Genomic DNA, 27,419 nt, shown 5'->3' on the forward strand with positions numbered 1-27,419 from the left:
TTTTGAAAAAGAGACAAATGTTTGTTTGCAGTGTTTTAAAGTCCCTGTCTCTACAACCTCCTGTGTTTCTGTGCAAATCTGTGACCCAATCGTGACAATATAAAAATAAAAATATAAATTCAACCCCCGCAATCGAGGAGGGATCACTGTACATCTCTTCATCTTTATCATCAAACAAGTTGCACTATTTTCATAGGTTAGTGGTTGTGTGTAAGAACTGTGTGTGTGTGTAATTAAATGTACAATAATAATAATATATTTGTAACATATAATATGTCTTATTTTCTCTTATTTTGTCTAATATATTGGGTAATACGAGTGTAATAGTGACTAAAGGGTGTTATTTCATGTCTAGAGGGCTCTAATAATGTTAAAAATCGTAAACAGGTTTTCTATGCTCTAACTGCGAAAATATTAGATTTATAAATAAAGAATCCTACTTTGCGGAAATTAATTTATCGCGGTACAGCCTGGAACTGATTAACCGCAATAAACGAGGGCCAACTGTATATATACAACCCCAATTCCAATGAAGTTGGGAGTTGTGTAAAACGTAAATAAAAACAGAATACAATGATTTGCAAATCCTTTTCAACCTATATTCAATTGAATACACTAAGACAAGATATCGAATGTTCAAACTGTTAAACTTTATTATTGTTTTGCAAATCTTCACTCATTTTGAATTTGATGCCTGCAACACGTTCCAAAAAAGCTGGGACAGGGGCATGTTTACCACTGTGTTATATCACCTTTCCTTTTAACAACACTCAATAAGCATTTGGGAACTGAGGGCACTAATTGTTGAAGCTGTGTAGGTGGAATTCTTTCCCATTCTTGCTTGATGTACAACTTCAGTTGTTCAACAGTCCGGGGTCTCCAGAAAGTATTCACAGAGCATCATTTTTTTCAAATTTTGTTATGTTACAGCTTTATTCCAAAATGGATTAAATTCATTTTTTTCCTCAGAATTCTACACACAACACCCCATAATGACAATGTGAAAAAAGTGTACTTGAGGTTTTTTGCAAATTTATTAAAAATAAAAGAAACTGAGAAATCACATGTACATAAGTAATCACAGCCTTTACGCAATACTTTGTCGATGCACCTTTGACAGCAATTACAGCCTCAAGTCTTTTTGAATATGATACCACAAGCTTCGCACACCTATCCTTGGCCAGTTTCACCCATTTCTCTTTGCAGCACCTCTCAAGCTCCATCTGGTTGGATGGGAAGCGTCGGTGCACAGCCATTTTAAGATCTCTCCAGAGATGTTCAATTGGATTCAAGTCTGGGCTCTGGCTGGTCCACTCAAGGACATTCACAGAGTAGTCCTGAAGCCACACCTTTGATATCTTGGCTGTGTGCTTAGGGTCGTTGTCCTGCTGAAAGATGAACTGTCACCCCAGTCTGAGGTCAAGAACGCTCTGGAGCAGGTTTTCATCCAGGATGTCTCTGTACATTGTAGTCATCTTTCCCTTTATCCTGACTAGTCTCCCAGTTCCTGTCGCTGAAAAACATTCCCACAGCATGATGCTGCCACCACCATGCTTCACTGTAGGGATGGTATTGGCCTGGTGATGACCGGTGCCTGGTTTCCTCCAAACGTGATGCCTGGCATTCACACCAAAAAGTTCAATCTTTGTCTCATCAGACCAGAGAATTTTGTTTCTCATGGTCTGAGAGTCCTTCAGGTGCCTTTTGGTAAACTCCAAGCAGGCTCCCATGTGCCTTTTACTAAGGAGTGGCTTCCGTCTGGCCACTCTACCATACAGGCCTGATTGGTGGATTGCTGCAGAGAAGGTTGTCCTTCTGGAAGGTTCTCCTCTCTCCACAGAGGACCTCTGGAGCTCCAACAGAGTGACCATCAGGTTCTTGGTCACCTGCCTGACTAAGGCCCTTCTCCCCCGATCGCTCAGATTAGATGGCCAGCCAGCTCTAGGAAGAGTCCTGGTGGTTTTGAACTTCTTCCACTTACGGATGATGGATGCCACTGTGCTCACTGGGACCTTCAAAGCAGCAGAAATTTTTCTGTAACCTTTCCCAGATTTGTGCCGCGAGACAATCCTGTCTCGGAGGTCTACAGACAATTCCTTTGACTTCATGCTTGGTTTGTACTCTGACATGAACTGTCAACTGTGGGACCTTATATAGACAGGTGTGTGCCTTTCCAAATCATGTCCAATCGACTGAATTTACCACAGGTGGACTCCAATTAAGCTGCAGAAACATCTCAAGGATGACCAGGGAAATCAGGATGCACCTGAGCTCAATTTTGAGCTTCATGGCAAAGGCTGTGAATACTTATGTACTGTACATGTGCTTTCTCAATTTTTTATTTTTAATAAATCTGCAAAAATCTCAAGTAAACTTTTTCACATTGTCATTATGAGGTGTTATGTGTAGAATTCTGAGAAAAAAATTTAATCCATTTTGGAATAAGGCTGTAACAGAAACAAAATGTGGAAAAAGTAATGCGCTGTGAATACTTTCCAGATGCACTGTATTTTGCGCTTCATAATGCGCCACACATTTTCAATGGGAGACAGGTCTGGACTGCAGGCAGGCCAGTCTAGTACCCGCACTCTCTTACTATGAAGCCACGCTGTTGTAACACATGCAGAATGTGGCTTTGCATTGTCCTGCTGAAATAAGCAGGGATGTCCCTGAAAAAAGACGTCGCTTGGATAGCAGCATATGTTGCTCCAAAACCTGTATGTAACCTTTCAGAATTAATGGTGCCTTTACAGATGTGAAAGTTACCCATGCCATGGGCACTAACACACCACCATACCATCACAGATGCTGGCTTTTGAACTTTGCGCTGATAAACCAGATGGTCCTTTTCCTCTTTGGCCCGGACACAACGTCCATGATTTCGAAAACCAATCTGAAATGTGGACTCGTCAGACCACAGCACACTTTTCCACTTTGCGTCAGTCCATCTCAGATGAGCTCGGGCCCAGAGAAGCCAGCGGCATTTCTGGGTGTTGTTGATATATGGCTTTCGCTTTGCATGGTAGAGTTTTAACTTGCACTTGTAGATGTAGCGACGAACTGAGTTAACTGACAATGGTTTTCTGAAGTATTCCTGAGCCCACGTGGCAATATCCTTTACAGAATGATGTCGGTTTTTAATGCAGTGCTGCCTGAGGGATCGAAGGTCACAGCATCCAGTGTTGGTATTCAGCCTTGCCGCTTACATGCAGCGATTTCTCCAGATTCTCTGAATCTTTTGATGATGTTATGGACAGTAGATGATGAATTCCTTAGATTCCTTGCAATTGTACGTTGAGAAACGTTGTTCTTAAATTGCTGGACTATTTGCCCACGCAGTTGTTCACAAGGTGGTGAACCTCGCCCCATCCTTGCTTGTGAACGACTGAGCCTTTTGGGGATACTTCTTTTATACCCAGTCATGACAAACACCTGTTTCCAATTAGGGCTGGGCCATATTATACCTTTCACGGTAATACCTGTACAATGTTAGACAATGATAAGAAAATGAAATATCGCGATAGAATATGGGTAAAACGTGCATGCACAGTGCCTTTGTTTTCATACGCACATGGCAGAAAAAGCATGGTGGCGACGGAGAATGAGAAAGGCGAAAGCAGATCGTTGAATGAAACAGATGAACCAGAATTGGTTTGAAAAAATGGTGCAACTTCAGTGGTGTGGAACTGGTTTGGTTTTCGCCCGTCAGATACCCAACAAAGCACAATTTTTTGTAGAACATGCAAGCGGCCCGTCGTGGCGAAGGGAGGAAACACCACAAACCTATTTCATCTTTTGAAGCAGAAGCACTTATTGGAGTACAACAAAGCTGTTAAAACACGTGAAGAGGCATCCGCTTCAACTAGTGTGGTGGTGAGACCAAAGAAGCTGACTCAACAAACAATTGGCGTAGCTTTAAATAGCTCCACGTCTTATGACAAAAGTAGCAAATGCTGGGGGAACTAACTAATGCAGTGACGCATTGAATGGGCATCATATCCCTGGCTAAACAGAGTGTGGAAAGAGAAGGTTTCACAAAGATGCTTAAAAAGTTCGATCCACGCTACAAGCTGCCCACCAAGAAATACTTCTCTAAAGTCGCATTGCCTGCTTTATATGAAGAGCTCCGTACTGAGGTGTCAAATGCATTATCTTCGGTGGTGTTCAGACCCCTACATGAGCCTCACAATACACTACGTGCACAAAGACTGGAAGCTACAAAACAAGTGCCTTGAAACAAGTCCCGCGCTCCGCCCGGCTAATTTAGTTCAGCGCCCAGCTGTCATCTCGCATGACATTGTGAGATGACAGCCGCAGATCTGCATGCACAGGCAGATCCAATGATCTGCAGAGATGGCAAGGGACGAGCGGGCAGGTGGGCAAATACTTCTAAAGCTAATAACGGGTGTCGAGGCAGAGCAGAGTTCACAAGCAAAGACTATAGGGAGGTGGGGTTTCGAGAGCGGGCTGTACATGGTAATAGCGGGGGTGTAGCAGCTTAATACAGTTGCAAGGAGTATGGAGAGGAGGGCGGGCGAGAGGCGGCTGTACATGCTAATAGCGGGAGCAAAGCGGCAGTTTACAAGCAAAGACGATGTGGAGGTGGGCGGGCAAGAGGAAGTCTGATAAAATAAAAAAAAAAGTCTAGTGAAACCAGCCTGTGAGATATCAGATAAAAGGCGTCAGGAAGTGATATCTCTGTTCGCAGCGTCAGCACAGTCTGTATAGTACGACTGAGCATACAGCAGCTCTCTTTTTGTAAAGTACATAGCAAACCAATATATACACATACAATTGTTTAAGCATTAGGTGTGTTCTGTGTGCAAAAATCCTTGTAGAACTCACTGTGGTTCCTGTTTAAAGTTACTCCATGTGCCGTTCTTATATTTGCTCATATTTCGACCTGCGTCCATATTGCAAAAAGTGTGCAGAAACCCTTGCAGCACACACTGTGTCCTGAGCAAAAGTTTTGTCACTGAATTGCTGAGGGTTTTATACGGAAGCGTATTAGCGCCACGGTGAAGAAAAAAAAAATATAAAGTGAAGAAAAAAAACTATGTTGAGAATAAAAGTGGAGATGTTGACTTTATTCTTGACATTTCCACTTTAATCTTGATGCTTATGACGAGAATAAAGTCGACATGTAGCTACATAATTTATGACGGGGGTTTGAGAAAATCCAGTAAATTAAACATTCATTTTAAGATGAGGTTTAGTTTATGATGTTCTACTTTAATGACAAACTACGAGAATGAAGTCAACATGTTGAATTTAATCTCGAGATAAACGGCGAGAATAATGTAGAAATGTCGAGAATGCGTACCTGCCGTAGTGCAAGTGTGAACTGAATATCCAACAGACTCTTCCTTTACCACTCAAAAGTCTTAATGTTGGTAAAAATGTACATTACACCTCTGAAAGAATAATGCAAGAGCTGCTGGATGTCTTAGCATCAGAAATAAAATCTAACATACTGAAAAATATACACACAGAAAGGTTTTTCAGTATTCTGTGTGATGAAACCAGATATCTCAGATGTAAAACAATTAATTATTTACATTAAATATGTTTGCCAGGTCACTAAAGAGGTCAGAGTTAGTTTTGTATCAACCTGCAATATGATTGACTGCATAGCGGAGACTATAACCAACACACAGAGTGAGACTATGGACTATATACACACACACACACACACACACACACACACACACACACACACAGCAGACCCCTGCGAAGTCGCGGTTCATAGTTTGCAGCCACAGTCTTTTGCGGATTTTTCCTTAGAATTAACTAATTGTTAGCGGAAACTGCAAATATCCTCCGAAATTTTTATGCCTTTTTTGTGGCAATACTGTACTGTTGAGAGAACAGGAAGTAGCTGTATAGAAAATCACGACTTGGGATGGTGAAAGAAGCCAATAGAATTTGAAACTGCAACTCCCAGCAGTCCCTGCAGTGGCTCTTATTAGTCTTCTGCTGTGGGTGCTAGGGCTGTTGAGGTCAAAGGATGTCAGTGCGGCTTTTAAAAAGGGGGCCGGTGACTAAGTGCAAAAAAAAAAAAGTTTTTGTAATTTTTGTTTCAAATTCCTATCGGTCTGCCTTCTTTTGGATTACCTGTACTTATTCATTTTGTCCTGGATCGTTTTGTGCATCTGGATTGTGTGCTGTCTGCCTGTGTACATGAGGACTGTTAGTGGATTCATGGCCATCCTGCAAAGAAAGGAGCACTCCTGGACGACGATACACTTACTTAAAAGCCTGAACAGTACCTGTCTATTTTGGCTGATTGCCTCTTCTCCCCCAGACATTCTCTGCTCCTGTTGGGGGTTGTGCTCCCCTATGATGTTTGTTTATTGTTTAATCGATAACTAACTGCATACTGAGCTCCTTTTACTTCTGAAAGAGACAGGTTTGTTTGAAGTGTTTGAATAAAGTTCCTGTCGCTACAATCTTCTGTGTTTCTGTACAATTCTGCGACCCAAGCTGCACTAAGACTTGCCTGCAAGCTTCAGCGCTTATCTCTGTGTGCTTGCGTGCAGCCAGTTTAAGCGCAGTTGGCTCAGTGATTTACATCCATGGTGTCAGTTGCACTTTGTACATATTGTTCCAGTTTTTTTTAAATAGTTTTTACAGTTCATTAGCAGTGTGTAAAATGATCAGTGCTGCAGTAATTGTGATGCAGCATGAAAAAAAATGTGTTCCATTAAAATTTCACTTTCTCTTTGTTGATTGACGTTTACTTAAAGTGCAGCAAAAAAAGTATTTGGTGTCCAGGGATGCATTAACCCCCAAATATGTGGCAGTTTAAGGGTTAAAGCCCCAAGATGCTGCCGAAACAAGCTGCACCGTCTAAGGTTTCTGGCAATGAAAACAAGCTTACATGAATTACAGTACATATAGCGGTAACATCGGTATTTTACATTCTAGCACTGTGGGAGACATAGCAGTACAGTATACAGGTTTACCTTTACACTCTTTATTTTTAGGTAATGTATTGAGCCGAGTTTGAAATTAAAAGTGTTTTGGGGGCATATTTAGGGTTTAAACTACGAGAACAGGCATCTTTTAACCCCATCCAAAATTCACGGGTGCTCTAGGAACATAACTCCCATGAATTTTGGGGGTGTACTGTGTGTATGTATAAATAAAATCAGAGAACATTACATAAAAAAGCAAAACTTCTGATCATACAAAAAGTACAAAAAACGCTAAAAAATAAAGTATTGCACAAGGACAGGAAGAAAACTGAATCACCCACTCCCAGACTATTATAGTTTCCAAGATTGATAACCATAAATATAACATAAAATTGACAGAAAACTTAGACAAACATTGGTTCTCAGGTTCATGAAACTACCTGAAACATCTCTGCAAGGTTTTCCAGTAATGTTATGTAATAGTCTAACAAAATATTCACAAAAAAAAAATGTGCTTTGATGTGTCAGCTTTCAGTTGTCTGGAACAAAAAAAAAAAACATTAATAAACAAAAAAAACCTGACACAACAAGTCAAGTTTAAGTGGTGCAGAATGGTACAGAAAAAGTTTCCAAAAATAATTTTCAGTGACCTTGGGAATACAAAATATCCTGATACTGAACAATGAAAACCACATCTCAAAAAATAATTTGCTTTTCACTGTAGAGAATGAACCCATTACTCTTTAAATGTGATTTCAACAAAGAAAATGCCATTATTTATTACAATTTAACATCTGTTGCTGATTTTATCAAAAATATTTATTTTATACACAAATTTAGTGATGGGCATTTAGATTCACTTTACATTTACTGAATTGATTCTTTCAAGCTACCTGTTTAAGTGATTGTTTCTTTTGACTCATTTTTAGGAATACATGCTGGTGCATACGTACAGTCTGGGTGGTCTTGCATGATGATATATGAAAATGACATTGTCCTTTTCAGTACACAAAGCATGAAAACATTTTATTTAAGATACATAATTAAAATAAGGAGCTTAAATCAAGACACATATGCATTAAATGTATTTAACATGGAAACATTTTGTTTAAGATTAGTAGAGATACTAATAAAACCATATTCATGAGTGCTGCTACTTCGGAAACAAAGCAAAGTGTAAACCTAAAGTTTAAATTAAGTTCATAGACAGGCTGCCACTTGTCATGCCCCCGGGTAATGCGGGATACAAGTTTAATGAGAGGACGCAGGATATAAATGAGAGTTTTGATCACTAATTGCACGTGAAGGGCTATGCTTATGCAAATTCCGAGAGACTGTTTGTGGGGGATTGACAGTTAAGGCGGGTGGGGAGTTACGTCATCATCTCCCCTCCCATCCCATTCAGCTCATTTTGCTCTGAGCTGAGCTCCGCAGCTAACGCACGCAGTGTTACAGAAGCGACTTTGTGACGCTGCCACCAAATACTCACAGAAAAATCCACAAGTTAATACACACGCTGTCTCTACAGTTTCTCCACACTGAATCCTCCAGGCACTACTTACAAAAGGTTACATTGACAATCGTGTTACGTTATTTTTAAAATGTTTCCTTTTCTTAGCACAAGCACAGCTGAGAATCTTCAATGCATATGCTCCATAACGCTTTAAAGAAAATCACGCATTTAATCACACTTTGCAATACAAGCAAAGGGGAACTTCTGTCAATGCATGATTTCATGGTACAACGATTACATTGATCAGCGCTTCCCAATTCATTTTACCCTCGCACACCCTTGGTTTGAGAAGTAGTATGACAAAATATGAGGTTAACACAGAAAAACAGATCACCAAATGAAGCTTTATGAATAATCGATTCGCCATCAATAATTGTTTTGGTAAAGCCATACTCAGTGTAATCCTCCTTCCATTTTATAATTTTTCCGCCACTAGCCATGATTAAATGAACAGTAAAAAAGTAAGAACGAAGCGAGGGTGACTTATTCAGGCAGGCAGGCGACGGCTCAATAGCTCGAATTTGGATATAAGTAGGTTCTATTTAGTCGCCAGAAATATCTTTGTTAGGAATGGAAGTTGAATTTAGTCTTTAAATTTCTATGGTAAAGAAAAAGTTATGCAATGATGACTAAATTTAACTATATAAAGTCAAAAGTTTTATATATAAAGTTATTCCCGAATATATAAAGTCAAACCTTGATTATATAAAGTCACTGTCAGAATAAATAAAGTCAAAACTTGAATATATAAAGACGGTGTTGGAATATTTCTAAATATATAAAGTAAGCGCTGGAATATATAAAGTCAAAACTTAAATATATAAAGTCAGCGCTTTATATATTCTGACGCTGACTTTATATATTCAAGTTTTCACTTTATATATTCCAGCAATGACTTTATACATTCAAGTTTTGACTTTATACAGTGGTGTGAAAAACTATTTTCCCCCTTCCTGATTTCTTATTCTTTTGCATGTTTGTCACACAAAATGTTTCTGATCAACAAACACATTTAACCATTAGTCAAATATAACACAAGTAAACACAAAATGCAGTTTTTAAATGATGGTTTTTATTATTTAGGGAGAAAAAAAACCAATCCTACATAGCCCTGTGTGAAAAAGTAATTGCCCCCTTGTTAAAAAATAACCTAACTTTGGTGTATCACACCTCAGTTCAATTTCCGTAGCCACCCCCAGGCCTGATTACTACCACACCTGTTTCAATCAAGAAATCACTTAAATAGGAGCTTCCCGACACAGAGAAGTAGACCAAAAGCACCTCAAAAGCTAGACATCATGCCAAGATCCAAAGAAATTCAGGAACAAATGAGAACAGAAGCAATTGAGATCTATCAGTCTGGTAAAGGTTATAAAGCCATTTCTAAAGCTTTGGGACTCTAGCGAACCACAGTGAGAGCCATTATCCACAAATGGCAAAAACATGGAACAGTGGTGAACCTTCCCAGGGTGGCCGGCCGACCAAAATTACCCCAAGAGCGCAGAGACGAATCATCCGAGAGGTCACAAAAGACCCCAGGACAACGTCTAAAGAACTGCAGGCCTCACTTGCCTCAATTAAGGTCAGTGTTCACGACTCCACCATAAGAAAGAGACTGGGCAAAAACGGCCTGCATGGCAGATTTCCAAGACGCAAACCACTGTTAAGCAAAAGAACATTAGGGCTCGTCTCAATTTTGCTAAGAAACATCTCAATGATTGCCAAGACTTTTGGGAAAATACCTAGTGGACTGATGAGACAAAAGTTGAACTTTTTGGAAGGCAAATGTCCCGTTACATCTGGCATAAAGGAACACAGCATTTCAGAAAAAGAACATCATACCAACAGTAAAATATGGTGGTGGTAGTGTGATGGTCTGGGGTTGTTTTGCTGCTTCAGGACCTGAAAGGCTTGCTGTGATAGATGGAACCATGAATTCTACTGTTTACCAAAAAATCCTGAAGGAGAATGTCCGCCATCTGTTCGTCAACTCAAGCTGAAGCGATCTTGGGTGCTGCAACAGGACAATGACCCAAAACACACCAGCAAATCCACCTCTGAATGGCTGAAGAAAAACAAAATAAAGACTTTGGAGTGGCCTAGTCAAAGTCCTGACCTGAATCCAATTGAGATGCTATGGCATGACCTTAAAAAGGCGGTTCATGCTAGGAAACCCTCAAATAAAGCTGAATTACAACAATTCTGCAAAGATGGGTGGGCCAAAATTCCTCCAGAGCGCGGTAAAAGACTCATTGCAAGTTATCGCAAACACTTGATTGCAGATATTGCTGCTAAGGGTGGCCCAACCAGTTATTAGGTTCAGGGGGCAATTACTTTTTCACACAGGGCCATGTAGGTTTGGATTTTTTTCTCTCCCTAAATAATAAAAACTATCATTTAAAAACTGCATTTTGTGTTTACTTGTGTTATATTTGAATAATGGTTAAATGTGTTTGATGATCAGAAACATTTTGTGTGACAAACATGCAAAAGAATAAGAAATCAAGAAGGGGGCAAATAGTTTTTCACACCACTGTGTGTGTGTATATGTGTATATATATATATATATATATATATATATATATATATATATATATATATATATATATATATATATATATATATATATATATATATATATATATATATATATATATATATAGCAAAATACCCACGCCTTGCAGCAGAGAAGTAGTGTGTTAAAGAAGTAATGAAAAAGAAAAACGAAACATTTTAATAATAACGTAACATGATTGACATTGTCATGAGTGTTGCTGTCATATATATGCCTGCCTAAATAAGTCACCCTCGCTTCGCTCTTACTTTTTTACCGTTCATTTAATCATGGCTTGTGGCGGAAAAATTATAAAATGGAAGGAGGATCACACCGAGTATGGCTTTACCAAAACAATTATTGATGGCGAATCGATTATTCATAAAGCTTGAATTGGTGATCTGTTTTTCTGTGTTAACCTCATATTTTTTCATACTTCTCAAACCAAGGTGGTGCAAGGATAAAATGAATCGGGATGCGCTGATCAATGTAATCGGTGTACCAGGAAATCATGCATTGACAAAAGCTCTCTCCTTTGCTTGTAATGCAAAGTGTGATTAAATGCAATATTTTTTAATGCATCATGGAGCACATGCATCGAAGCTTCTCAGCTGTGCTTGTGCTAAGAAAAGGAAAGATTTTAAAAATAACGTAACCCGATTGTCAATGTAACCTTTTTGTAAGTAGTGCCTGGAGGATTCAGTGTGGAGAAACTCTAGAGACAACGTGTGTATTAACTTGTGAATTTTTCTGTGAGTATTTGGTGGCAGTGTGACGAAGTTGCTTCGGAAGACGCCGTTAGCCGCGGAGCTCAGCTCAGAGCGAAATGAGGTAAATGGGAGGGGAGATGATGACGTGACTCCCCCACCCGCCTTAACTGTCAATCCCCCACAAACACAGTCTCGGAATTTGCATAAGCACACCCCTTCACCTGCAATTTTTACTTAGTTACAAAGTGATCAAAACTCTCATTTATATTCTGCGTCCTCTCATTAAACTTGTATCCCGTATTACCCGTGGGCATGAGAAACGCCAGCGGCAGTCTGTCTATGAACTTAATTTAAAGTTTAGGTTTACACCTTGCTTTCTTTCCAAAGTAGCAGCACTCATGAATATGGTAGTATATGTCACTCGCTCGCTTCTTATTGTTTCGCTTCCTTCTCAATTATATAATGCATGTTTTCTTCAGCGCTTTTTCCTGGTTTTCTACGCACTGCGTTGACAGTCAGTTCACGTGATTACGTGGGAGGCGTGATGATATCACACAAAACTCCGCCCCCACGGCTTTCGAGCTCAACTCCATTACAGTAAATGGAGAAAAATACCTTCCAGTTATGACCATTACGCGTAGAATTTCGAAATGAAACCTGCCCAACTTTTGTAAGTAAGCTGTAAGGAATGAGCCTGCCAAATTTCAGCCTTCTACCCACACGGGAACTTGGAGAATTAGTGATGAGTCAGTCAGTCAGTCAGTCAGCGAGGGCTTTGCCTTTTATTAGTATAGATACAGTATATTGTCATTATTTACTTCTGTGATAATTTATTTTTTCTGAATAATTGTTACCGTATATACTCGCACATAAGTCAGGTCTTGAAACATGAAAAATTGATCATAAAATCAGACCCCAACTCGAACACCTGATCAAAAATATGACACTTGGTTGAATAAAAAAATCTATTCTCTGGCTTCCTCCAATCTTGCACCAGTTTTTCAGACGCATCGAATTTTGTTGCAGCAGCAGAGTTACCAATTTCTTTCGCCACTTAACAACTTTTCATTTAAAACCAGCTTCATATTTTCTTCCAATTGAGCGTTCCATCGTAGATAAGGGATGCTCTTACGATAAGGGTGTAGGTGGAAACTTCACTTTGGAATAGTTTGGGTATTACCGTGTGGTCACATAGGCACAATACATAGAGAAAAAAAAAAGGCAGTGTGCTCCGTGGTTACTCTCTCAGGTGGGCTTTAGCATATCATAATCTCTTGGACCAATAGCGTGTGTTTTCCACATTCGACTTATATGACCAACATTATAAAATAATGGAAATTATACGGTAAAAATCAAGACCCGACTTATCCGCAGAAGACCGTAAACACCAGTATATATGGTAATTGACACTTTTTTGTGTAATCTAATTTGAATGCATGTTTTGTTACAAAATAAAAAAAGATTATTTTGTACAGAACTTTTTCTTAGATCTAAGGCTATTTATTGGTTACCAGAAATCAGACTCCTTTTATCGGAATCGGCAGCAAAAAGTTCTTGACTGGTCAGGCCCTTATTCATATCACCAATCCATTATTATAATGTGTGCTGATATGACGAACATATTAAAGCTCAAAGTGACTATCATGATGTACAGACAGTTCTGTATAGTCATACAAAAGAACTTTTTTGGTTTCTCATCAGTTTATATTGGAAACCTGTTGCCACTTCTCAGGGTACTGGCCAGCACTTCAGGAATATGTCAGCCAAGTTTTACTCCATCATGCACACAGTGCTGGAACCCATTAACCAACCTGTGAGATGCTAAATCCAGGTTTCATATGGTGTGGGTGTACATGCATATAACATGTTTTGGCAGTCATAAAAAAGCAATTTGCAGAAGTGTCTGGTTCTCCTAATGTAATTGGAGCACTTTTTTGCACCTTCATTGCAATAAGGGCACCTAGTTTGAGTGAAGCTGCTTTTGTCAACTGTAAGTAGTTACATTCCATTAACATACGGTATAAGCCATCTGTGATGCATAGTCTTCCATGCTCAATTGGGGAAAGCTCATAGCCTCGATGCAACCGGAGGATGGCAGTTGTACCAGCCAAGAGATTTCTGTTGCATCGTGACTGCAAATGTATGGGGATGATTAGCATGTTCTTGATATTGTTGTTTCAGGGTTGCAAACTGGTGGGGTTCCAGACACATTCATATTCATTTAAAAGGTCATTGTGATTTATAAAAAGAAACTGCATAGAAATGTGCATACATCAGGTTTTATAAATCAGGTTTTTTGGTGCATGCATTTTCTTGCCAAATTCATATTTTCACTCTCAAATCCAAAGAACGTTTTATAAATGAGACCCTAAGAACCTACTTATTGGCAGATATTGGATCAAAGATTGCCTAATAAATATTTTCCCTTTAAGACAACAGAAAGTAAAGGTGAAAAACCTTAAAACAATTTTTGTCCTCCACTAACAACAGTTTTGAATTTACACAGAAAAGATAGAGACTCTGTTTACCAACACACACACACGTGTGACTGTATAGGACCACAAATATTAACAGCAACACAATGTAGTAACATGTATAAATGGTTTGAGAATCGGTACCTTCATGTATTTAAAGATCTGCTAGTAATCTGAAAAAATCAAAAATAATGTAATGAGTCAGGGATAAATGCACAGGGCTGGTGACTAGTAGAAAACATTGCCGAAAGAAAGAACTTCTGTTTTCACAACTAATTTATTTATTCATTTTATAAAACTGTTTTGCAATAAAAGGACCGTTGTGTGACAGAACTAATCCAGGAAGATCAAGCCTTCATTTTTATTTTTTATAACAAGGTACGGGATGAAAAAAATATGCAACAGTAATACTGGTAACCAACAACACTTTGCAGTGTCTGTGGCCATCACCAACAGAAAACATTAGTAATGAAGTCCACCAAATGTCATAAATAAGTCAATGTCAACAACATTCATCCGCATCATGGTGTAAATCCTCCGCTTAATATCACAAAGTCACTGACTGCTGCTGATTTTATCAGCGCTGTTCATTAATAGACAGTGTGCAGCTAACATCAATCGCTCAGCATGCGGTCTGTCTCACGGTGAGTCCTCTGTGGTGTCAGGATACAACATGACTCACGACTTGCAATTTGCCACTTAATTAACAACTGATGTTACTGCCCTTAGTTTGTGGGAGGTTAGGTGCACGTGTTTAAATAGCGAATAAATGTAAACTTGTAGATCTAGACAAATGCAAAAGTGGAAGTTTCAAACACGTTAAAATCTCACTGCAAGTAAAAAAAACATTTCAAATATGTTCAAATTTGCTAGCAGGTATAGCAGAATTAAGATGGTCTTTCATTCATCACTCCTCTGCAGCAACATAAGCAAATGAGTCCATACAGCAATGTCAGACAGGCATTGTTTAACTACTTTTGACAGACCCATGATGCAAAAGTTCTTGCAAGTTAGGCCAAGATGAACAAACTTCTGAATGGATGGCTTATTTAGATGCGTCTGTCCAAGTACTGTAGACGTATTCCAATATATCATGTGCTGCCCTTTTTATGAATCTCTTAATACAACTTCTGTTACGGTCAACTCTATTGAGTGCTACACAATTGAAAAAGTTCCTTCTAAGTGAGATTAAGCTGGATTGACCATGTTTAAAAACCACTAATAGAATAAATAACCAACTATTGGATTTGTTTTTTTGTCAAATACATATTACTGATGATGAAAAAAATCTTGTCAATTAGGGAATGATGTCACTTTGAGTACATCCATCTGACCATTTTTTAACAAATTACTTAAGATGTTATTTAAATGGCTGAGATCAATGACGTCTCAAAGGGAGCCCTCTACACAACATATTTGCATGTGTGTTTTCTCCTTGATGTCACTGTGATCAAGTGAACCAACCAATGTTCATCTCCTTATAGCAGATGCACCATGCCTTAAATGATATGATGTGTACAGTTACTGTGAGGCCTGTGGAGTCGCAAGCAATTACTGGGTTACTGGAGTCAGTAAAAATGCACTGACTGTAGCTCAGACTAAATGTAAATTGTAATATAATATGTTAAAATTTCCAATTTCACATATACCGATTTCATTAAACTATTTGTTCTTACAGATTTTAATTTTTTTTTTTATTTTGTAATTTTAGTCTTATGTTTTACATTATTCAGTGTTAAGCCACAACATTGCTACAGCCTTTAAACAGGAGCTTTAACAGGTTACAGTGCTAAAAAGTCGACTGATAATTCAAGCTGGCTGTAATGAAGTGCCTTTTCATTTAATTTATTGTGTGGTTCCAATCAACATAGAAAATATATTAATCTAATTATAAAGAGAGGAGTTCAGAGTTGGTGATACCAGAAACTGAACAGCCAAAAGAACTGTTAACCGAGGAGTCAAGAGTTGGAGTTGAAGGTTTTGTGTATCAACTCCATAGCCCAGGTGACTGTCACCTTATCCCATCACATATCTGATAACTACAGTAAAGTGTTACCTGGATTCTTAATAAAGGAATGGTAATAATTAATTTGTCTCATATCTTTTGTGTACAAACATAACACTACCTGCCTTTTACTGAAAGCATTTTGACTATCAACTTTTGTTGCAAAAGAAAATTATATGAATGAAATTAGGTTATATATAAATGTAGTATGCGAGAGTGAACAGCATTGAAAGCTGACTAAACACGCAGAAACAGATATTCTGACATAGGTACCAGGCTAGTCAAGAAAAAAACAAATACCCTGCATCATAAATGGCACAGCATCCCCTACTGTATGCATCGCACAGAGAGAAACTGATTGTTATCTTTGAATGTTTTAGTGTGTAATATTATTAAAATGACCTTCATGTAACTGTCCAAGGCATGTCAATGGAATTCAGGAGAAAAGTACAAGTATATAGTTACTTAGGTATCTGTACTCTGAAATTGGGAGCCAACCAAAGCCTAAGTTTCACACAGCTCAGGAACAAAATGAGGAGGAGGAGGAAGAAAAAAGAAGAAGAAATTAAAAAACTGGAGAATTAATTTTGTAACAAGACCTTAAAGATACTATCAGGTAAACCATCCAACTCCAAAGGCCTGCTGGTATTGACCAGAAAGAGGTCCTTATCTCTGCTCTACTTAACTCTAGCTTAACAATGGCAAAGGCATTTTCTAATTTCTGGAATTTTTAAAAATAAAAATTGATATAGCATCTTCTGTAAATCTGCCGTCAAGACAATAAAACCACACCAAATCTCATCACTTGTATGTTTTTTTATATGAATTATATTAACTGATCTATTTACATTTCAAACATAATGGATGGATGAATTCTAAAAAAATATCCAAACTGAATTCACATTTTACAACCAAAAGTCTCAAATTACTGAGAGTGTATATTTTAGTTTTTCTTATTTAGGTTCTATTCCACATGTCAGAACCAGCTTGATTATTTTTTTTTTTTTTTAAATATAAAGATGATGGCATTTTTATCAAAGCGTTTTGAAAGTATCTATAAATAAGAAATCTAAAAATAAACACTTTATTGCCATAACAACATCAGCTGTATGGAATTTTATTTAATGAAGCTTGTTGAAAATAAAACATCAACACACACATACAACACAATAAGAGTAAACATTATTCCCCCAAGCCGAAAAAACAAATTTAAAATCAACACACTTAGACATTAATCAAATTACTGAAGAAGAGTATTAAAGTCAAGATATTAAGTTCATGCATCTCATAACTGGTGAATAAGTACTGTTAAGAAGTCTGGAAGTACTGCTCTTAATTGACCTAAGCCACACACCAAACAAAACCAAGTATAAAAAGGGTGGGCTAGGAGCAATGGGTCAGATGGATTTAAATTTTCTTCTCAAAAGCAGGTGAGAGGTGGTAAGTACTGTCAAAAGGTGATAACCAATGAATTTTTTAAGTGAGTTGTACCACTTTCCCTGGCTACTTTATGCCTGGAAAAGAAAAACAGAAATAAATAACAGAGATGGAAAGGTTGATCAATTGATAGTTAGGTGCTTGACTGTATTATACTAAAGCAAAAATCAATCTCAAATTATGCTAGTAGAATGCAACTAAAACAACAATATAATTTAAAGTCAGTGTAATACCCACATTGCAAAATCTTTAGTGTTAACTTTTATTGTGATCAAGTAGCATATGAATGAAAAGTGACTTCCACATACTGTATAGGGTCTTGTTCAAAAAGTGGACGCCATCACCTTCTTATTGTTTGTTTTAGACTGGCCTACCCCTACCATAAATCCTGAACTTAAAGTTCATGGTGGTAAGGCCAGGTACACCAGGTTCCCTAATCTCAAAAATTTTGAGTAGGTGCCTAATCTTAAAATAGTGTAAGGGTGCCTAATCGTAACCTTTTGGCATCTGCTTTCTGAACAAGACCCACTGAATGCACTTTAGGTGTTAATTTAATACGGTTAATTTTATTATGCAGTAACATGCACAATCGATTTCTGTACATCACAGTGGTAATTTTTACTCTGAATACCTGTGGTTTTTTTTTTTTGGTTTTTTAAATACCCACTACGTATGAACCACTCATCTATCATACTTTAAATAAGTACTGGATCTTATTCTTTCAGCTGCTCCTGTTAGGATATTTGATTATAAAGAGTGACCTATAACCACAACCAAGTTACTAACTTTGCATGCATGGTGAGAAACGTCTTTCAATTACCGATTAAAGCATTACTTGGTGATTACAAATTAAATCACTATTTTTCAACAAGTCAAACACCTGCAGCTAGACACAGAACACCATGTCTGCTGCTAAGGACCTTGATTAACCTTGAACGTTGTTTACAACAAACTGGGCAGCTTTGTTTCTTAGAAAAGGGATCCACGAGTCTGTGCTGCTACACAAAACGTTCACATTAAAGGTACAATTCTAATGGATATCAGTAGTAATTTAGCTTAAGACAGCTCAGAGCAAATCATGTCTAAAACTGTAGATATTCAAAGCATTTCAAAATTTGCATCCGAGGACAGGACCTATAGCAAGAGTAGTATAACTATGTGTTATATTGCCAACCTGGAACGCAAACACTTTTCAACTAAAATTATTTTGTTACATTTAACAATTTGAAATGAATTGGGAAATTTTTACACTTTATTTTCTGGATATCTTTAATATAAAATTAACAAAACTTTATATTCCTAAGAAATCAGGTCAATAAATGCATTTAAGTCAAGCAAGTCTAGTGTTCAGGTTCAAATAAACTACCAGTATTCTTTATAATTATTCTGGTCAAGAATTTATAAAAAAACATCCTTTAATTCAGTTTAATTTAAGATTACTACTTTAAACACAATTATTACAATCTTAATGAGAAGCCAGAATACAGTGAGATTAACATTCAACCTTAAACTGTTAATTCCAGATTAAGTCTTGAAAATGTTCTTATGAAAATATGAACAATCAATGCAAAATTTAAAATCTCTGTTAAATAAATCTGCTGTGCTGAGGTGACCTGATGAACCACCAATTAAAACACTCCCTGATGTCCCTGATGGACAGAAAATACCCCTGCAGCTTAATTGGAAATCAAGGACCATTCCACAGCAAAGGGGGTGATCTGCGGTTGAAACCAGCCAGTTAGATGCCTGCTGGACCTCTTTCAACTGTGACCAAGCAACTCATTCTCTTTTTTTGTTATCACAATACATTAAGCACTTTAAATCTGCTAACCCCACCCCCCGGCCACCCCCAGGCTAGGGCAGTGTGTTCCAGCCAAGTTTTCTGGCTTCAGAATGGGGCTTAAATATGGATGAATGTGTATCTTGTGAGGTTTTCAGAAGGAAATGAAAGTACAAAAACAGAATTCCATTTAAAACAATAAACAGGGATGTCATGAAATTGCAATTGAGTAGCATAGCATAAAATAGGCTGAATAGAAACATAATAAAACAACTAGCTCAAGCATTCATTTATATAGCCCCTAGCATAAAGAATACTGTCATACAGCAGTTTATAAAGCATCTAAAATATTGTTCAGCACAAATTAATAAAAATAACTTACTCACATAAGAGCTAATAGAGACAGTATAAGCTAGGATTTCAAATCATTAAGAATAAAAACAAAGGCAAAAATGAATACGTCACAAAGGAAAGAATACTCATTTTAACATATTCTAAAGGCATTTTACCCTGAAATGAATACTGTGGCTAGTTGAGTTCAAAGACAAATATAAAAGAGACATCAGAAAGAAATGCACAAGAAGCATGCTCTATGCTCATTCAGGATATTAAACACAATTCAAATGACTAGAAATTACAAGCAACTTGTGCTAGAACACTTGCCTCTGACTAAAAAACAACTGAAAGTGAGAAAGCCTCCCAGACTGATTCAACATAAAAAGCTGGCAGCCAACAGAAATTGTCAAGGAAAGGAATCCCCTCTCCGAGACTGTATTTCATGATTCAGGGTTTCTTTTTAAAGGTACAGTCTTGCTAGATAAATCGTGCAACAGGCATCTGTCTCCCTAATGGACCCAAACAACATTGCTGGCATAACAAATCAATTATTTGAACAAAGACCCAAGGTTTTGTAGCTATAAAGGCAAGCCCTCCCCAGATTTTCATGTCACACAACACTTTTAGATACATTAGTTAAACAATGTAAGCCATTTCATTACATATTTCATTGAAACAAGTACACTCCAATCTCCACAATATGCCCATAGTCAACTAGGAACTGGCTAACCTTTCAATAATTTTCATTCAATTCGGTTAAAAATCATTCAATCTAACAGATCATATATAAGTATTATTTTACGGTTAACACATTAATTTATAAAGAAAATATAACATCTGATTTGAGCATAAATAAAAACAAATGTGATGTAAACATAGCTGGACCTTCCAAGCATTTTGTGTTACTCAATCAAAAAAGCAAGGCTTTACCAACAAATGTAATCAACATGCACTGAACTGAATAAACTCATATTTTGCTTGTTAACTCCAGTACTTCTAAAACTTTCTTCAAATACATAACGTCCTATTTTTGAAGCACATATATTTTCATGAAAAAGCAAAATACACACGATTACATAAAGCCACCGCTTCTTCAATTCAGTGACTGTTTTGCTAGTAACATTTACTTGTGGCGCAGGTGGGCACACATAATGAGAAAACAGTACTACCAAAACAGCAAACATTCTTCCATGCTGCTCTAATGGTTCATTTAAAAAAATAAATGACAACAACATACAAACACTACCACCATAGGGCTTATGAAGACACAAGGGCAAGAACATTTAGCTGGATGGTGACTGGAGTGAGAGTTTGAATTCAGAACTGGGGAAAAAATTAATTTGAGCAGTTGCATCTTCCTGTTTACAGCGTCAGACCAATCTTCTTTAAAGATTACACACACATTACAGAGGAATTACTAGAAAGCTGTGAAGTATCAACTAATGTCAAAATATAACACTTACTGTCTTTCCATGTTTCTTTCAGAAGGCATTCCAAAAGTATCAAAAGTAAATTTTCTGCAGCTTGGGAAACCATCTGAAGACCACCACCTCCCCCTAGTGGGCCACACCGAAAGATCAACATTCTTCAAGGGGTTCATATAAACCTCAAAAAACGTTAATTTAGGAAAGAATCCACAACCAATTTAATTCAACCAACAACTACTACCATTCAGACTTCCAAATAAGAAACAAAAGAATGAGGGTGATTCATCTCTTTCTTAGAACCATCTGGAAACCTGCAAACTACAGAGAATAAGGTACAGTGATACAATTACAGTTTGCCTGTACATATGTAGGTTGTTAAAGAGGAAGACGAGAACCATTGACCAATTATATGAATTGACGGGGAAAAAAATAACATTTGTTAAAAGCAACCACCACTTCACCACATGAACTAATACTTGATTAGAGATTGATGTGCTTAATGAAAAAGTAGTTTTACTGAAACTAATTTATCTAAATCTTTCTAATTGATCCAGTTTTCTTTTAATGTATCTAAATCTTCCTGTATACACAGAGGGATATGAAAACTCCTTTCATAACCAAAAAACCTGCCTTAAATCTTTGTCCATCTCTTCTTGTGTATCTTTTAGCTGATGGTCTAATGCCCTTGGTATAACCTGAAATAAAGCTTTCATAAGAAAACTACAGCTCATGGTTTATCACAGCTTCAACAATAATAACACCTAGATTTGCTTTTCACTGGGATCATCCCAGCTGTCCCGTGCTGCCAAGTGCAATGCACTGCATGACACATTTCTGCTACATAAAAAATCCAAAATGCACTTAACTGATACAGAATTCAACTTATTAGCTCCACCCACTTACCCTCTCCTATCCTTGCAACTATCCAAATATACCACATATTTATCTCCTCCAAACCCATACACAGATGGGACTCTATTGCCTGACCCAATCCTTCCTGCAATTGAATACCCACTTGGCTCAGCCAACAGTTTTGCTCATACAGCTCAACACTGAAAACTGCCCAGTCTTTTATCTTTCCTCGGCCCAAAATCCGCATCTCCACATAAGCTTACCCCTGCCAACTTTACACTTGTGCTCAAACCTGTTCCTGCCATACTAATCCTCCACATGATGCTCTAACCATGGCAACTGATCTTCAGTTGTCTACGGTCTTGTCCTGACAACACCACTTCAGCATGTCAGAATGTGACCTTGTCAACCTAACGTAGAATCTTCTGACACTGTCCACTGTACTATTGATTTATCATGATTCAGAAAGTCTAGCGTACCTTTGAGATAAGCCAATCCATTTTTCCCCTGTACATGGGAAGTTGAATCAGGAAAGCCAGCATCTCCACCGACCTCTCATAAGCACTCGGTCCTAACCGCAAACTACCCCTTGGTTTTGTATTAGGCGGTCACCTCCAGTAGCCTTCTGAGTGGTTCTGGGGTGTATTAAAAAGGACACGAGGCCCCCATGTTCGTTCGCTTCCAACTTTCAGAGCTTGTGGGTGAACCGTTGGGGGGTCCTTGAGCTTCTCTCAACCAACGAGTGGAGTTTACGCTCGTTTGTGTACGACTGTGGATAAAACGACCGTTGCCACGCCACACTACTTCATACAGCCCCCCGCACGCGGCTTGCACTGGCCGTTCGGGACCCCTCGTCCTTTGCCTTGGATGCTGTCCATTTCCGCACAACCACCGTCTTTTTCATGTCCACGTTGCAAAGAAATTTTAATTGCTAGGCTGACGCCGACGTGAAGGCAAGAAGCCATCGAAAAGCGAACCGTTTTCATTAACCGTTATTTTCGGTTTCTCTTTATTTTTTTAATACACAAGACACCCCCCCAGCAACCGCTATTTTAGGATCTAATAAATGTGTCCAATATGTTCATGTGCCACGGGATGTAATACACTTCTGCCTACCTTACAACTAATTTCCACCGTGTGTTCATAAAAATTAAGAACGAATTCTCTAAATTTTATGTCCTTACCTTCCGGCTTGTTTTCGGCAGCCATTTCCCCTCCGCGCGCCACATCCTCCTCCTCCTCCTCCTCCTCACGGGGGCGGGTTAGAGAAAGTTAAAATACGCCTGCGCGCGCGCGCCTAGGGCAGGCTTAAAATCGGGAAATAAGTGTTCATTGGTTAATGACGGCTTGAATGACATGATGGGGCGGTGAAACGCAAGGCAGAGGAGGAGACAACCAATACTTCTTAGTTACGATTGGACAAATATTCACACATGGAGGCGGTCGTTGTCTGTTCTATGACCAATAAGAACTCTGTGAAACCTCTAGGTGCTCATGTAGAAAAGACCTTGAGCGCCGGGAAGCCACAAACCTGAGTGAGAGCCTACGCTTGGAGATGTGAGAGCAGATCTCTAAGCGTGAAAGCGCTGCACGCCTCTGGCACGTGATTTTTTTGCTGGCTCTAGTCGAGGTTTCCATAACCTTCCTTTATTGTTTATATGTGGACATTTTTTCACAGGAAAGATGATTGACTTCAGTAATGTGCTCACGTACTGTAAACGGAAAACATGCGCATTACAAATGCTGTAAAGTAACATTTTTCTATTCCCCCATGTGTACTTGTAACGGGGAACCTTTTATTTACCACGGATGTTTCGTGTCAGTTTTCTCCCCATACAGTATATTATAATGCTGTTTCTCTGTCACGGCATTGTTTGATTAACATGTCATCAAAGGTCTTTAATTACTTTCTTGCTTTAAAGTTTTATTTTGCAAACACGATACCATGCGTATTTGCGGTCGAAATTTGCATAGCCGTATTCTTGCGAACGGTCCCAAATGTAAACTCACCGCGACTGTGTGTTTCTTTCCACAAGGTTATATCTCGTCTTCTGTACCTTTAACATACTGCGTTGAAGCGAGTATGAAAAAGGAAAACGAACGGAGACTGAAGGTACAAGAGTAAAACGATTTGCATTTATTGCCTGTGCAACCATTAGATGCATTGATCAATACACATAATACGGGAGAATTCCAACAGACTGTATAAGATTGGTTCCAGGGTACCTGACATAAACAAATTAAAAATAGATAAAAAAAAACTTTATCCCATGATGAAAACGTAACTTTTTATAGAAGCTTAATAATATACATACACATTACAACAAACAAATACACACGTGAATTACTAAATAAAAAGAAAGTTTCCGACTTGCCTGAAAATAAAAAGAGCAGTATCAGTTCCACTGAGACATTATAAAGGCATATTGCTGTGTGTGTAAAGAACTCCCAGTAGTGTTTTGTGACACACTGATAAATAATTTCTTGCCTGAAAGTACTTGGTACTAGTGTATCAGAAAGAGGGTGTGCAGCCTTGTTCATAATGGCAATCGGTTTTGTTTTCATTCTCTCCTTTAATATTACCACCAGCTGGTCAAAACTGTACTGTATCTCATAACTGAGTCTGCCTTTTTAATTAGCGTATAAATTTGGCAGATCTGTTGAAGAGGTGTTACCAGCCTAGTACACTACAGCGCAGAAAATTACAACTGGCCATCACAGAGTTATATTAATTACATTTTTGAACATGAAACATACCATGTTGCTGTCATATGTCCAACCATTTTCTTTACTTGTCTATTGCAGCAGACTCTGAACAAACCAGCATATTAATTCTGTTCGACCTCAGTGTAGCATATGACACTGTCACACATGACAGTTTACTGTCCAGGATGGAGAACATGCTGGGTATCTCTGGCACTGCCCTCCAATGGTTCAAGTCCTTTCTGACTGATAGGCAAGAGTTTGTTAGTCTTGGCAACAGCAGATCCAGCTCAGCGCCAGTTACACAAGGAGTTCCTTAGGACTCTGTCCTCAGCCCTCTTCTCTTCTGTATTTATATGCTTCCCCTTGGTCATATTACAGTATTCGTAGCTATGGACTGGGTTATCATTTTTATGCAGATGACACTGCACTCTATTTCATTATCAAAAGTGCAACTTCATCAGAGTTTTCTCATCTCACAACTTGCCTCAGTGAAATTAAAACCTGGATGGAGCAGAACTCTTTAAAGTTAAATTGCAACAAAACTGAACTCCTGCACATTGACACTAAAGCGCTACTTAAGAAAATTAGCTTCTTTTCAGTCACTCTTGATGGTGATCTCATCAGACTTTCTTCTGATGCAAGGAACCTTGGTGTCATTTTTAATTCCTCCCTTTCTTATTCCACCCACATAAACCATATTAAGAAACTTTCTTACTTTCACCTCCGTAACATATCCCGTGTTCTCTCATTCCTCTCCTTTTCTAATGCTGAGAAACTTGTCCATGCTTTTATCACATCCCGCATCGATTATTGTAACTCGCTGTTGGCAGGTGCCCCTTCTAATCTTATAGCACAGCTCCAGTTGATTCAAAACTCTGCTGCAAGAGTCCTTACACGAACCAGCAACAGTGAGCACATCACACCCATCTTGGTTTGCCTTCACTGGCTTCCTGTGTCTTACAGGATTGAATATACAATTCTATTAATAACCTACAAAGCTTTAAATGGCCTTGCACCGGACTACATCAGTGACCTTCTAAATCACTGTGCTCCTGTTCGCCTACTAAGGTCCTCTGATTCTGGTAATCTTGTTGTGCCTCACACTAACCTGCACTCTATGGGTGACAGGGCCTTCAGCTCCATAGCACCCAGACTTTGGAATGACATCCCGAAATTAATTAGATCAGCTGACTCCATTCATTCTTTTAAAAAACAACTTAAAACTCATCTATTTATAAAGGCTTTTAACTTAACTTAACATTCTGCCCTTTCTTTCAGTTTACCTCTCTGTCCAGGTGCTCAGGATAATTTGTGTGATCAAAACCACATTGTAGGCTACAGTCCTTTTGGCAAAAACACTTTGTCAATATGTGAGGTGAGAGAGAAATTATCAAAATCATTCAGACTAATAGAAATGTCTCAGATGTTCAAATGACAGTTCCTTATGACAGCTTTTTGCAGAAGAGCATTTCTGAACCATACACCACTTTGAACCTTGAAGCAATTAGAACAATTAGAACAATCTAGACGAGAACAGGCCATTCAGCCCAACAAAGCTCGCCAGTCCTATCCACTTGCTTCCTCCAAGAAAACATCAAGTCGAGTTTTGAAAGTCCCTAACGTCTTACTGTCTACCACACTACTTGGTAACTTATTCCAAGTGTCTATCGTTCTTTGTGTAAAGAAAAACTTCCTAATGTTTGTGCGAAATTTACCCTTAACAAGTTTCCAACTGTGTCCCCGTGTTCTTGATGAGCTCATTTTAAAATACAAGTCTCGATCCACTGTACTAATTCCCTTCATAATTTTAAACACTTCAATCATGTCACCTCTTAATCTTCTTTTGCTTAAACTGTAAAGGCCCAGCTCTTTTAATCTTTCCTCATAATTCAACCCCTGTAGACCTGGAATCAGCCTAGTCGCTCTTCTCTGGACCTTTTCTAGTGCTGCTATGTCCTTTTTGTAGCCTGGTCTACAACAGAATGCAATGCAAGTTCCCATCCTGATAGCGAAGAACAGGAAGGTGAAATCACTTTCTACTTCAGCTATGATCCCTGAAACTAGATTAATGAAGATAGGAAAACAACTTCTGGTGTGACAAACCTTTATTTCTGCTGTAGCATGCAAATGTATCCTGCTACAATCTCTTCCACAGGTAAATGGCTCACATACACTCAGCCATCCAGATGAACTAAAAGAAAATGTGATTCATCAGACTAGTCACCTTGTTTCATTGCTCCATGGTCCACTCTTGACACTCACATGTCCATTGTAAGCATTTTCAGTGGTGGGCAGGGGTCAGCATGGGTGTTCTGACTAGTCTGTGACTACACAACTCCATACTCAGTCAGCTGTGATGCACTATGTGTTCTGACACCTTAATCTCATGGCCAACATTACTTTTTTCAGCAATTGAGGCTACAGTAGCTTCTTTGTGGGACTGGACCAGAAAGACTAGCCTTCACTTCCCAAGCACATCAATGCACCCTGGGCACTCATGACCCTGTTGCCAGTTAAACAGTTGTACTTTCTAAGACCTCTTTTGGTGGGTACTAACCAATGGATACTAGGAACACCACACAAGACCTGTCATTTTGGAGATGCGCTGACCCAGTCTTCTAGATTTCACAATTTGTCCCTTGTCAAAGTCACTCAGGTCATTATGCTTTCCCGTTTTCCCTGCTTCCAGCACATCACTTTAAATAAGT

General features: G+C 38.4%; 1 long non-coding RNA gene across 1 annotated transcript in view; it reads right to left on the reverse strand.

The window, feature by feature from the left end:
- LOC120531122 overlaps nt 1-23,258 on the reverse strand; it is a 124,106-nt gene extending 100,848 nt beyond the window's left edge. Inside the window, exon 1 of the long non-coding RNA XR_005634063.1 lies at nt 23,190-23,258. This is a non-coding gene — a long non-coding RNA (uncharacterized LOC120531122). The remainder of the gene's footprint in view (nt 1-23,189) is intronic.
- Between the last annotated feature and the right edge of the window lie 4,161 nt (nt 23,259-27,419).

This window comes from Polypterus senegalus, chromosome 6 (genome assembly GCF_016835505.1).
Source record: "Polypterus senegalus isolate Bchr_013 chromosome 6, ASM1683550v1, whole genome shotgun sequence".
Taxonomy (NCBI): domain Eukaryota; kingdom Metazoa; phylum Chordata; class Cladistia; order Polypteriformes; family Polypteridae; genus Polypterus; species Polypterus senegalus.